This window comes from Nyctereutes procyonoides, unplaced genomic scaffold (genome assembly GCF_905146905.1).
Source record: "Nyctereutes procyonoides isolate TBG_1078 unplaced genomic scaffold, NYPRO_anot_genome, whole genome shotgun sequence".
NCBI classification, from domain to species: domain Eukaryota; kingdom Metazoa; phylum Chordata; class Mammalia; order Carnivora; family Canidae; genus Nyctereutes; species Nyctereutes procyonoides.
This window is the reverse complement of record NW_026575160.1, coordinates 32,401,650-32,414,028: the sequence shown is the minus strand read 5'-3', so window position 1 is coordinate 32,414,028 and position 12,379 is coordinate 32,401,650. Positions and strand designations below refer to the sequence as shown.

General features: G+C 34.8%; 1 protein-coding gene across 1 annotated transcript in view; it reads right to left on the bottom strand.

The window, feature by feature from the left end:
* The window catches only part of KCND2 (potassium voltage-gated channel subfamily D member 2), a 477,387-nt gene that overhangs the window by 341,131 nt on the left and 123,877 nt on the right, over nucleotides 1-12,379 (bottom strand). The gene's annotated exons all lie outside the window — the stretch shown is intronic.

The window sequence follows — 12,379 nt, the reverse complement described above, 5'->3', positions numbered from 1 at the left end:
CATATCATATGGGAAAATATTAATCCTATATTGTTAAGTAAACAATGAATTAGAAAACAATATAGACACTAGGGATGACAGACACTTGACTAATAGATACACTGTGAAGGCTAGAAAAGCATTCAAAAGGAAACAACACTGCAAAACAAATTAGGAAAGTAAAAATGGAAGAAAACAGAAGAAATTAAAATGTATCACATAATTAAAAATGGTTAGATATCATTCATACGTTTGATAATAAAGTCAATTTAAGATCACTTAAAATAGATGTTATTTTGTAAGGATACACAGAAGTGTAAGAACTACTATGAGATTTCTACTATATAAAAAGTTCTTAGAAATCAGGTCATGCTTCATGTTTTCCCTGATCTCAGATGAGTAATTTAGTAAAAGGGAAAAAAAAGTGAAGGGTAAAAGAATCATTTTATTCCTTCCCATGCATCATATTCTAAGGTCGAAATACATCTAACACTTTACAATGCAAGCACTATCTGTAAACATTTAAGAATCATTAAAATGTGTAATAAGCACTGGGAAGATGTAAAAGTGGTCCCCATACTTGCCAAAGTATGTTTCTTTCTATGTTGCAAAGCAAATCATGTTTTCTAATGTTAGAGATTTAAAATTGGCTATTATTTCCCCAAGCACTAGGTATAAAATTGTGTGTGTGTGTGTGTAAGAGTTTAATGAAAATATGCTCCGTGTGCTATGAAATTATAGATGTGTGATAAATGTTGATTTTTATAAGAACCCCCAGATAACTCTAAATTATTAATAAGAATATACTTATATAATTTTATTCATCCATTCTTTAATTTATTCATTCAATAACATATGGATAAGGGCCTAATACATGTCAATAATGTGCTAAGCTTGCTAGTGACCAAGATATTTTTACTGCCCACATGGATCCCAAATTGTAGCTGGCAAGCAGTGCCTAAGAAAATATACCATATATGTTCACAAGGTATTAGGGAAATTTATGGAGGTAGGAAGGAATGGTCAGAGAATTGAAATGAATTGGACTTTAAGTTCTGAATTAGGAATGCCCGGGTGGCTTAGCGGTTGAGCACCTGCCTTTGGCTCAGGTCCTGATCCCAGTTCAGGTATCGAGTCCCACATCAGGCTCCCTGTGAGGAGCCTGCTTCTCCCTCTACCTATGTCTCTGCCTCTCTCTCTCTTTGTGTCTCTTATGAATAAATGAATAAAATCTTTAAAAAAAAAAGTAAAAAATAAATAAATTCTGAATTAGGCTGACTTGATGGAGAAGAAAACCAGTAGCCCAAAAGAGAGAGGAAGAACAGAGGCAGGAGATGCAAATGTGACTTTGGTAAGAGTAAAGAGTCCTTTGTGTCTGGTCTTGAGTTGACTCTAAGAACTAGAGGAAATATCGCTGGGGGAAAATGGGCAAAAGTGCACAGAACACATACTACTGAATTTTCATTTTATTAAAATGAAGAGCCAGAGAATGTTTTCACTTGTTTGCCATGGAATGTTTTTATTGTTTGTTTGCTTATGAGGTAGAGAGGTAAGTAGGTAGGCTAGCTGACTGGCTGGTTGGTCAGATAGCTGCTGATTTTATCAGGGAATTCAAGCAATCAGAAATTTAGGGAGAAAAGCCAAGAGCAAAAAAGATGAACTTACCAAAACTACCATGATAATCATTATGGCCATCAATTAAATATTTAGTGAACTTTTTTTCTTTGCCTGTTGAGAATATAATGGGGACCTCAGGAGTTTAATCAAAAGTTACAATTATTTGAAAAGGCTATTAAGATATTCTCTGCATGATCTCTTTTTCTGAAAATAAATTTTTCTTTTGCATACAAAATTTTCTTTCTTTTTTCTTTTTTAAAAGATTTATTTACGGGATCCCTGAGTGGCGCAGCGGTTTGGCGCCTGCCTTAGGCCCAGGGCGCGATCCTGGAGACCTGGGATCGAATCCCATATCGGGCTCCCGGTGCATGGAGCCTGCTTCTCCCTCGGCCTGTGTCTCTGCCTCTCTCTCTCTCTCTCATCATAAATAAATAAATTTTAAAAAAATTAAAAAAAATATTTATCTACTTATTTTAGAACGATATTTACTTATTTAGAATGAGAGTGTGGGTGGGAGGGGCAGAGGGAGAGAGAGAATCCTTAAGCAGACTCCACTCTGAGTGCAGGACCTGACACAAGGCTCAATCTCATGACCCTGAGATCATAATCTGAGTTGAAACCAAGAGTCAGATGCTTAGCCGACTTTGCCACTCAGGTGCCCTGTAAACAAAGGTTTTCAAGCTCAGTTTAGTAATAATACAGCTGCCTCAAATTATTACAATTGGCTATTACATTATTCCTAATGATGTTTCTCCAACTTTAAAAGCATTTTTCAAATGATTGACTCTATATGCCTTGTTCTTTAATCTTTCTATAAACCATTCTGGTTTATTCAAAGTTTGCTCAAATCAAGTAACAACAACCAAAAAAAGAAGCAATACTTACTTGAAATTCTTAAAAATATAAATTACCAGGATAAGGATATTATGATTATTTAAAATTTTTCCACATAACAGAAGTTCTAAAACTACAACCTGAATATGTGCATCCTGTAGCTTTTCATTGGACTTTGGTTTCAGTTACCAAGTAAATAAAACAGCCAAAGTTATGACTTAGCTGTTGAGCAGCACATTTTAAAGAAATTTAAAATGTTAAAAATTTTTAAAAAGTTAAAAATGTTAAGAAACTACTTGAGAGTTTTAAGAGTCCTTCACTTTAACAGGACCCTTATATGGGAGAAACACACCCTTTAGGATTTCTAGCTTTTTATTCTATATTTTGTAGTTGTGGTCCAAATAACTAAATATAGAGGCAGAATAGGGAAGGACTACCAACTATTGACTGGATAAGTGGAGAGTATGTTCAAAATATTTAGTCATATCTACAAGGGACTGTAATAATATTCCTGGATCTGTTTTGCATCTAATTATTTTTTGGTAAATATTTTATTTATTTATTCACAGAGAGAGCGGCAGAGACACAGGCAGAGGGAGAAGCAGGCTCCCTGCGGGGAATCCAATGTGGACACGATCCTAGGACCCCCGATCACGACCTGACCCAGAGGCAGATGCTCAATCACTGAGCCACCCAGGTGCCCCTGCTTTGCATCTAATTAAAACGACATTTTCTACTTTAGTAAGTTTAATAAGACTTCAAATTCAACTTGAATTTTGCTAATATTAGCTGTTAAAATGGGCACTCTTATATTGGCTGAGACATCTTTTCTCTCATGGTAGTGCAGAGCTAAGGTAATACTTTATGTATTCTATGGAGGATGATACGTATACATAGATATAAGGCCTTCATTCCTAGGGACATGTAGATAAAACTAAGAAGAAAATCCAAAAAGCAGTACAGGAACAATTCCAGAAGATTAACTTAAAGGAAATTGAAAATAATATAATGTGGATAGCTCAATTTTCCAGAGCCTGGAGGGACATGCTAAATACTGATAAAATAATACAGTACACTCATTTAGCAGGACGAGTCATTCAGTAAAATAACCAACAACACTATCTGCTCACTTCTGACCTGTTGTATAATATGGTAGGTCAGACATGAACTTAGAGGGCTCTTGTTTTTGCCATTCTGTCTCCCTATGACCAGTGGCTCACATTTATTAAACACACAGAAATCACTTAGAGGGTTCTATTAGAGGACACACGTGCACACACACTCAGACTTATACTACTGCATACTTATCTTCTATTTAACTGCTATAAATCACATTGCTTCCTAATGTTAACAAGAACTCACAAATAATAATCAACCTAACTAGTTAAAATTATGAATACAGTGAAAAATATAAACTCAAGTCAGTTGATTAACATTTTTTTTGAAAATGAAATCACAGAATAAAGTTTTATTATCAATGTTAGAATATAACTATTATATCCAGTCCAAAGGTGTAACTCAGTTGGAGTTGTTTCAGGCTTAGTCAGTAGAGTGTCATGGGCATTTAATCTAACATATGCTTCTTGCCCCCGAGGATAAAAATCAGTAAACTATTAGTTGAGGCACACCAGTTGATTCTGTGAAGCTCTACACAGAGTCTCATTTAATGTCCTCAACAATTAGGAGAAAAACCAATTTATCTAATGATTAATTTGAGCAACACAGAATGCACATTTAGGTCAAAGAGTGAATTCCGGATTTGACATTGACCAACTTAGCTATCTACGTGGATCAAATTAAACAAGTAATGTGGACATATTAGACTGTGAACTTGTATCTTTAATCTGACTTTATTTGGAAGTTCAGCTACTAAATCTGTGTAATCTATTTACCGCAATATATGGCTGAACCTCTAGGATTTGCTCTGTTGGAAGTCCTAAGTGAACATAAAAAGTAGCTCCAAATAAAAGAGGCAATTTACTTACATGGAGAGTATAAATTTGAGTGACTGTGGTAAGGAAGGAAAAAAACACAATTTCTATGTCATTGGAAAAATTGCTTATTCCATACTCCAAGCCAATGTCAACGTTTCTACCTTGAAAATGAAATAAGGAGTCAAAGCACTGGAACCATTTTACTAGTTAACATTTACTTACATTGAGTTATATTGAGTTTGAAATTAAATATTAGAATAGTTACTGAAAACTGCTTCAAACATGTTTACTATGTAAAACTGTAATGAAAGAACACAGAATAATCTTTTGGAGTTTACCATACATTGAAGAATTTTTTAAAACCTAGAAACAGAGCCACATTCTTTCAGAAATAATGTCTCCTTCATTGATATGTGAAACTAGAAATCTCCAGATATGAGCTCCAGTATAGCTAAACATCCAGTATACAGAAAAGTTGAGGTCTTGCCGTAAGAGAGTTTCAATAACATGGCATCTAAACTTAGCATCATTAATTTGAATGGCATAGAATAGCATGTTTCTAACAACCAAGCAGCCAAAGAAGAATCTATCTGCTTCCAGCAAAGTTAAAAGAAACTCCTTTTCTTCTCATTTAGCCAAAGGCAGGTAAAAGCAACATTAATCTTAGAACATCTATGACCATTCATTTGATTTCGATAGTTTAAGTGGTGACTTGACAGCAGGAAGCTCAGATAATCACTACAAGTCCTTTCCATTTCCGATTATTTTCCTTAATATAAATTCATTATAGCATAAACTTAGAACAATTATTTATGCCCTAAAGATACAATATATTATCTGCCTATGTTAATTTATCACATTATCCTCTCCTTCGAAGTCATATTTTTTGAAGCAGTGTAAAAAGTTACTTCTCTTCCAAAAATGTCACCATTTTGAAGTTTATAGCAATTAGAGAATTTTGTATCATTGGTTATTACACACAACAGACTTGCTGAGAAAATCATCACATGAAACAATCTGCAAGTTACCTAATCATCAAAACAAAGTAACTGGCCTGAAATTTCTAAATCTTAAACCTTCATACATTTCCACAATCAAGTATCACAGGATGTATGATGTTTAAATAAGCTGTAGTTTTTGAAGGATATATTGATATAGGATAAAGAGGGAACAAAGTACATTAAACACTGCAAACAATATGCAAAACTTTCTAACAGTACATATGTGCATTTTACCTGCTTAAAAGGAAATGAGACGTATGGGGTTTCTGGGTGTCTCAGTCAGGTAAGCATCTGCCTATGGCTCAGGTCATGATCTCAGGGTCCTGGGATGAGCCCTGTGGCCAGCATCTCGCTCAGCAGAAAGTCTGCCTCTCTCTTAATCTCTCTCTCTGCCCCCCCCCCCCCCCCGTCATGCTCTTGCTTGCCCTCTTGGTCTCTCTTAAATGCGTGACTTAAAAATCACAAAAAAAAAGAAGAAGAAAGAAAGAAAGAAAGAAAGAAAGAAAGAAAGAAAGAAAGAAAGAAAGAAAGAAAGAAAGAAAGAAAGAAAGAAAGAAAGAAGAAAGAAAAGAAAGAAAGAAGAAGTCAATGCGTTTCTAGATGATATTAAGAAGGTCTCTTTCTGAAGGTATCTAAAGTAAAGAATTTAGAATGACTTTTTGGTGCCAATTAGATAGAAGAAACTAAAAGAGTGCTTTCTCTGAGCCTGACACTATGGTAGACAATTAATAAATTAAGATCTGATAAAAACATTTAATACGGTCCCAGTATACAAAATCAATGTACAGAAATCCATTGCATTTCTATACACTAACAATGAAGTGAGAGGAAGAGAAATTAAGAAAGCAATCTCAGGGATCCCTGGGTGGCGCAGCGGTTTGGCACCGGCCTTTGGCCCAGGGCACGATCCTGGAGACCCGGGATCGAATCCCACGTCGGGCTCCTGGTGCATGGAGCCTGCTTCTCCCTCTGCCTGTGTCTCTGCCTCTCTCTCTCTCTCTTTGTGACTATCATAAATAAATAAAAATTAAAAAAAGAAAGCAATCTCATTTACAATTGCACTGAAAATAATAAAATACCTAGGAATAAAGTTAATGAAGGAGGCAAAAGACATTTACTTTGAAAACTATAAAACATTGATGAAAGAAATCTAAGATGACATAAATGGAAAGATGTTCCATGCTCATGGATTGGAAGAATAAATATTGTTAAAATGTCCATACTACCCAAAACAATCTACAGATTCAGTGCAATCTCTATCAAAATACCAACAGCATTCTTCACAGAACTAGAACAATCAATTCTAAAATTTGTATGGAACCCCTAAAGACCCCAAAAAGCCAAAGTAATCTTGAGAAAGAAAAACAAAGCTGGGGTTGGCATCACAATTCCACATTTCAAGTTATACTACAAACTGTTCTCATCAAAACAGCATGGTACTGGCACAAAACAGACACATCAATCAATAGAACAGGACAGAAAGCCCAGGATGGAAAACCTTAATTACATGGTCAATTAATCTTCAACAAAAGAGGCAAGAATACGCAATGGGAAGAAGAGTCTCTTCAACAAATGCTGCTGGGAAAGCTACATGCAAAAGAATGAAACTGGACCATGTTCTGACACCAGACACAAAAATAAACTCAAAATGTATTAAGGACCTAAATGTGAGACCTAAAACCATAAAAAATCCTAGAAGAGAGCTACACGGCAGTCATTTCTCTGACATGGCCATGGCAACATTTTCTAGGTATCTCTCTTGAGGTGAGGGAAAATAAAAGCAAAAAATAAACTATTGGATTACAACAAAATAAAAAGCTTTTGTACAGCAAAGGAAACAATCAACAAAACTAAAAGGTAACCTACTGAATGAGAGAAGATATTTGCACATGACATATCCGATAGAGAATTAGTATCCAAAATATATAAAGAACTTACAGAACTCAACACCAAGAAAAAAAAATAATCCAATAAAAAATGGGCAGAAGACATGACAGACATTTCTTCAAAGAAGACATCCAGATGGTCAAAAGACAAATGAAAAACTACTCAACTTCACTCATCATCACAGCAATGCAAATCAAAACTAGAATGAGGTATCACCTCACACCTATCAATGGCTAGCATCAAAAAGAGAGGAAGTGATAAATGCTGGGGAGGATGTGGAGAAAAATGAATCCTCATGTACTTTTGGAGGGAATGAAATATTGTGCAGGCACTGGGGAAGACAATATGGAAGTTCCTCAAAAAATTAAGAACAGAACTACTCTATCATTTAGGAATCATACTACTGAGTTATTTACCCTGAGTAAAAACATTAATTCAAAAGGATATATGCGCCCCTATGTGTACTGCAGCATTACCTACAATAGCTAGATTATGGAAGCAGCCCAAGTGTCCACTGACAGATGAATGGATGAAGAATATGTGGCATACATATTTGAATATTATTAATACATACTGTTAATGGAATATTACTAATATATATGAATAGGTATATTAATTACCTATGATATAAATTAATATATAATGGAATATTATTCAGCCATAAAAAAGAATGAAAATTTGCCATTTGCAACAACTTGGATGGAGGTGGAGTATAATGCTAAGGCAAATAAGTCAGTCAGAAAAAGACCATCTGATTTCACTCATACATGGAATCTATAAAGGAAAAAGAGAGAGAGAGAGAGAGAGAGAGAGAGAGAGAGAACCCCAAAAAGCAGACTCTTAAACTATAGAGAACAAACTGGTGGTTACCAAAGGGGAGGCAAGTGGGAGGATGGGTGAAATAGATGATGTAGATCAACAGTACATTTATCATGATGAGCACTGAGTAATGTACGGAATTGTTAAAACGCTGTATTATACACTTGAAACTAATATGACACTGTTAACAATGGAATCAAAAACTTTATAAAAACTGTTTTAATAACTAACATATTGGGATCCACTTTATTTCTCCCCAAAAGGCTGACAAGTTACATGCCGTTACTCCTATTTTTTTTAAATATGTGTAGATTAAGGCTCACAGAAAGTAAATATTGTGAAAGGGCACATAGTAAATGCCATTAGATGGGGCATGAACTCAAATTCATTCATTTAAAAGGTGTGGGTATTTTTTGGATAGTTCAAAAAACAAAAGAAGAGAAAATGAAACTATCAAGTCTACTCCATAAAATTTTGTTTTTCATGTTGAGTGTCAAACATTCCCTTTACACTATTGGGAGGAAAAAAAATGAAAGCAATACAGTATAGCAATAAATACGTAACTTGATATGACAAATAATGTTTGCTTTAAACATATATTTTTACCCCTGAACTTTATATAGAACAGGACCGTCTGTGCAGCAAAGAGTTTAGGATTACTAAGGTATTCCTAAATTCTATGGTATCGATAGCTATCCATTCGAGTGTCCTCAATACAGCAGCTATGTTAGGTAAAACAATCAGCGCTGTGCCTATAACTGACTGCTTTTAACTCAAACACTGCAGGAGCCAGAATGATGCTCTTGACAGTTCTGGCAGGGCCATTCTGGAATAGCAGAAGAATCACCTCAGTGAAGAAACAGTTTTGTAAAACATTAACCTGGGTTTGGTTGTGATAAATAACGTTTTACATAAAATAGCCTGAAGAACAAGTTAGCATGTACAAGGGCAAAATTACTCATAACATCCAAATAATGAATCTGGAAACTACTCATCAGTCTGACTTTGAAGAGATTGCCTCTCTTAAAACATTGTTTGCTATAACCCAGCTTTTGATATTTGATATTTTGGATATTTGGACACATGTGGTGAATAGGGAAGAAAAGGCAAACAACCTCTCTCACTTCTAATCAACGGAAATTTTAAATGTGAATTAGCCAAGGAGTGATGAATAATATACGTCTATTACTGAATAGCAAAAAAGAAAAAAAAAGAAAGAAATAAACAAAGGTATACTTATGTATGGATAAACAAAATGACAAAAACTAATCATAATTATCTCGTGGGGTTACCTTATTTAATGCTCTATCTTAAAGATACTTTTTAATCTGATTTTTTGAAGGGGGTGTATAGTACAGGAATTAAATGGAATCTCTATCCAGTTCCACTCTGCCGGAACTGTGTGACCTTAGAAGACTCAGTGTACTTATCTGTGAAACAGAAATAATAAGAGAAATAATAAGTGTGCCTCTCTCATAGGGTTACTGTGAGCATGAAGCTAGATAATATGTGTGCATGCCAACCATACACCACACGCCATGCCACTGGCATGGGTTAAGCTCTCTGTAAGTGACAGAAATCATTATCATCATCCTAAAATTTATCGCCATCAACAGGGAGTATGTCATTTCTAAACTGATACTGTCTTATTCATTTTTACATTTCCATTAGTAGTTAATGTAGCGTCTTCTCTTTAGGAAACCAAGAAAAGAAGAGCAATGCAGAAAGTATTTGGTTTGAGAAATCGCTAAAAACATTTTTTAATTTATTAAAATCAAAAATTTGGAAATCACTAAAACCATTTTTGTACCTTTTTTCTTCATTAGTTAATGTGATTCTAGTCGAAAATAATCACTTCCATCAATTGTCCAGTAAGGACCATGAACATGAAATTTACGGTGAGACAGTAAGTCCCAACTTGCTCTCTTTCCTTAACAGCTAACCAAAGACATTTCTCATGATTCCACTTCTTGACCTTGAGAAATGCCCAAGCTCTCAATAAAGGTTTGAAAAGGGCTCTATATAAAGGTTTTGACAAACTCAGAATAGGCTTGAATTGTATCTATATTGTATGACTATATTTAAACCTAAACATATGTTAAACACTCCCCATGCTTATAATTGTGAACCCAAAATAACTATAATGCTACAACTTAAATACAACAAAACTATAAAACCAATAAAAATCAGATTAACATGCTGGATTAAATTAACAAGTTAATATAAAGAATGATTTCTAAATGAAATCATCTTTAGCAATTTGAAATGTAAGTAATTGCTAAACAATGAACCTTTTGAATTCAGCAAGTCCATCCTAACAAATATGCTATGTGAAGATCACTCTCCCATCACTTTTCCTACTGGACGATGTCAAATCTTTCAGTGGTGTGGGTTAAAGTAATTTGGCACCTCTTTAGTGAAATGCATTATTTATGAATCGTGTACTTCTTTTCTCAGTAGCCCTAGACAATTAAATACAACGACATGACACCAAATGTCTCTACATACAAATTCCAAAGTGAGAAGTAAAATCTAGCAGTAGAATATATAAATATATATAAATATATAAATATATATATAAATGTATATAAATATATATATTAAACGAGAGGTTTCTATTTATTTTTTATTTTCACCAAAAAGATCTCACTCATTCCAAAACAAAATTATTGTAGCGAATACATACATCTCGGAGAATACACTCGTGGAAAACCCACATATATGTTGCTTTGTTCTGGCTCATCAGGACCAGTTTCCATGGAAGAACCTTCAGTGGGGTGTGATTCTTGCTTTCAGTTGGCTCCCATTGATTTAAAGCTTTCCATCTGTCCTTTTATTTCCAAACTTCCTGGCCCAGGACTCTAGCTTGGTTCTCTCTTGTCTCCTTCCTAAAACTACAAACCAGTATCTTCCCATCCCCAATTACATCCTCTTTTCCCTCGGTCTGAGTCAGAGATCCTGGCCTCTAACTTGCTGGGCAGGGGAGACTGATGCACACATTTACTCATTCAGCATATTCTCCTTGGGCGTCCACTTTGAACAATACCACAGGTGGGTACTGGGGGTTGGGGAATGGATTATGCGGATAACATTGGGCCGAAAGGCCTCCTACTAAGCAATCATTTGCATCAGCAGGTATAGTTCACCAATTACAGAGAACCCTCCACAGCTGAATTTAAAAGTTGGCTTTTATCCAGTGATAGAAAAATACTTCCCTGAGGGCAGAGGTTAATTTCTAAATCATCATAAAATTTTCTTTCTCTTTTTCTACCGTAAAATTTTCTAGATCGTCAATAATTTAAAATCAATACCACACTCTAAACTTCCATTTTTCCCATACATAATTAGTAAACACTCACATTGTAACCCATTCATTAAAAAAAATTTAATATACCAAACTTTAAAAATAAAAACAGGGACCCCTGGGTGGTGCAGCGGTTTAGCTCCTGCCTTTAGCCCAGGGCGCGATCCTGGAGACCCGGGATCGAGTCCCACATCGGGCTCCCGGTGCATGGGGCCTGCTTCTCCCTCTGCCTATGTCTCTGCCTCTCTCTCTCTCTCTCTCAATCTGTGTGACTATCATAAATAAATAAAAATTTTAAAAAGTAAATAAATAAAAACACATTTCCAATCATCTACTTCTATATGGAAAACAGGCAACAACTAATATGTATACATCAGAATTCCAGCCTGAGACTCTCGTATACTTTCTTTGATTATATAAATATGTGTTGGTGACTGATATTCATGTGTGATGATGATCAAGAGATCCTGTAAAATTCATAGGAGTGTTAGCAATAATAATATTTGCAAAAATGACCTTTTATGACCAGCATATTATTAAGAAAGGATAGAGCACTGATTCAGAAGAGGTTCATTCTTGCACCATAATAATATTAAAACAAATAGAAGTTTCACTACCACTAAAAAAGTAAATCCTTAACTGTTAAAGAAAAATAGTTAATAGAGAATATCCATTTACTCCAACCATCTGATGATCAAGGTTTTCCCATCTCTGTCATTCATAAAAGGACATTTAAAGAATTATATTCCTAATCAATTTATAAAATACAATTTGGATTTCATGCTGCTTTCTTAATAGCTTCCATAATGAGAAGACCCAGGGGTATAGCTATAAGGAGTACCACGTGCTTAGAAATTTAGTGCAAAAGTCTCTATTTGGTTTATGCAATGACGTATAGGCATCAATACAGCCACTCAAATGTGAAAATGATTTACAAATATTCTTCATAAAATTATCTATTAGAATAGAAGACAATGATAACTTTTGCTATTTGGGGCAATTTT